Source organism: Lottia gigantea (assembly GCF_000327385.1).
Source record: "Lottia gigantea unplaced genomic scaffold LOTGIsca_151, whole genome shotgun sequence".
NCBI lineage: Eukaryota > Metazoa > Mollusca > Gastropoda > Lottiidae > Lottia > Lottia gigantea.
Genome location: NW_008707814.1, coordinates 248,516 through 251,660, shown reverse-complemented (window position 1 = coordinate 251,660; position 3,145 = coordinate 248,516).

Genomic DNA, 3,145 nt, shown 5'->3' with positions numbered 1-3,145 from the left:
CTATATATTATATCAGTATCATACCTACATCTTTATTCTTATATATTATATCAGTATCATTCCTTCATTGTATTATATCAGTATCATTCCTTCATTATATTATATCAGTATCATTCCTTCATTATATTATATCAGTATCATTCCTTCATTGTATTATATCAGTATCATTCCTTCATTGTATTATATCAGTATCATTCCTTCATTATATTATATCAGTATCATTCCTTCATTATATTATAGCAGTATCATTCCTATATCTTTATTTTTATATCAGTATCATTCCTACATCTTTATTTTTATCATAATTATCATTCCCTTAGTTTTATTCCTATATATTATATCATTATCATTCCTACATCTTTATTTTTATATATCATATCAGTATCATTCCTTCATTATATTATATCAGTATCATTCCTTCATTATATTATATCAGTATCATTCCTTCATTGTATTATATCAGTATCATTCCTTCATTGTATTATATCAGTATCATTCCTTCATTATATTATATCAGTATCATTCCTTCATTATATTATATCAGTATCATTCCTTCATTATATTATATCAGTATCATTCCTTCATTATATTATATCAGTATCATTCCTTCATTATATTATATCAGTATCATTCCTTCATTATATTATATCAGTATCATTCCTTCATTATATTATATCAGTATCATTCCTTCATTGTATTATATCAGTATCATTCCTTCATTGTATTATATCAGTATCATTCCTTCATTATATTATATCAGTATCATTCCTTCATTATATTATATCAGTATCATTCCTTCATTATATTATATCAGTATCATTCCTTCATTATATTATATCAGTATCATTCCTTCATTATATTATATCAGTATCATTCCTTCATTATATTATATCAGTATCATTCCTTCATTATATTATATCAGTATCATTCCTTCATTGTATTATATCAGTATCATTCCTTCATTATATTATATCAGTATTATTCCTACATCTTTATTCTTATATCAGTATCATTCCTACATATTTATTTTTATCATAATTATCATTCCCTTAGTTTTATTCCTATATATTATATCAGTATCATTCCTACATCTTTATTTTTATCATAATTATCATTCCTTTAGTTTTATTCCTATATATTATATCATTATCATTCCTACATCTTTATTTTTATATATCATATCAGTATCATTCCTTCATTATATTATAAATTATCATTCCCTTAGTTTTATTCCTATATATTATATCAGTATCATTCCTATATCTTTATTTTTATCATAATTATCATTCCTTCATCTTTATTTTTATTATAATTATCATTCCTTTGGCTTTATTCTTATATATTAAATAGTTATCATACATTTGGTTTTATTCCTATCATCTATTATAATATTATCATTTCTTCAGCTTAATTCATAAATGTTTTATCATAATCACTTTATATTCATATAACATCATCATCATTACTTCAACTTCGTTCTCATTATTTTAAAATTAGCATGCCTTCAGAAAAATCATTGTTCTGAAATATAATCCAAAACTCATTGGATTGTTCATGTTCAAGAAAAAAAATAAACAACAAAAGAAATATTCAAATGGTTGTTACACAATGTTATCACTTTATGGTCCCAATCCCACAGCTAGTCCCACCGCCAGAGTTTAGTATGCCACCCGATAGACGCAGGACCTGCCCAAGGTATTTTCCTTTATCCGACGAACACATGAAAACTGAGAATATTTAGAAAATATCTAACACTAGCCAAAATTTAACTTTAGACAACTCCCCTTATCCTAAAGAAGTTGTATTCATACACAAAGCTCCTGTTGAACTAAGAAATATATTCATACTTGAAGCTGACTTATGTTTAATGACTAAAATAACGTCCACATAAAATCAACTTTTATCAAACTGATGAGCTTTAAACAGTCATTCTTTACGTCTAATATGATAAACAGCTTATCAGATTATAGCCACAGTGGGGGATAAGACTTGAATTGGGAAGAGAGAATTTGGCCAGACTTCCCTTATAACCTAAAGAAGTCATCTTTTCTCTTCAGACAAAATAAGAATTTGTGATTAACTAGCATTAAAACACATTCACACATTTACTGAAAAGTTCAACAGGCAGCATAATAAACCCAAATAGATTCTCAGATTCAAGTGTTCCGCTCCCTAGGAAGCTACACATGGAGCCCTGTTACGCTTCGGAGAGATTATGCTTTTTATCCTTCTAGTGGATAGGATCTTATATCGTAACCATGGGAAGATCCCGTTAAGAATGGGAAGAGGATTTGTAATTAACAGAATGTAACAACCAATATGATTATTCTCTCAATGTTTATTCTGGTGGCCAATTGTACTGTAAACAAATGTTTTCCTATTGGTGCCATGGACTGAATCTCAAGATATTCTTTGCAGTGTTTACAATCAACATTGCTGCATTGCCATGCCTTAATTCCTATCATATTCCTATTATAAGAATATCGTTCCTTTAGCTTTATTCTTATATAATTATCATCCGGTCAGCTATATTCTTATGCACTACAACATGACTATTCCTTTAGCTTTGTCCATTATTTTAACATTATCATTCCTTGGCTTTATCCCGTGCATATATTATGACATTATCACTCATTCAGCTTTATTCCTATCATAAGATTGTCATTCCCTTGGTTTTCCTAACATATATTAAAAAATTATCATTTCTTCTGTTAATAATTATCATTTATTATTATAATAATATATGATTGTTCCTTCAGATTTATTCCTAATTAATCAGTGATTATAACATGATGATTCCTTCAGCTTAATTCTTATATATGATATTATTATCATTCCTACACCTTTATTCTTATATATCAGTATCATTCTTACAGCTTTATTTATATTTATAATAATATTATTATCATTCCTTCTGCTTTATTCTTATATATCATTATCATTCCTACAGCTTTATTTATATTTATAATAATATTATTATCATTCCTTCTACTTTATTCTTATATATTATATTATTATCATCCCTTCTGCTTTATTCTTATATATTATATTATCACCATTCCTTCTGCTTTATTCTTATATATCAGTATCATTCCTACACCTTTATTTATAATAATATTATTATCATTCCTACAGCTTTATTTAA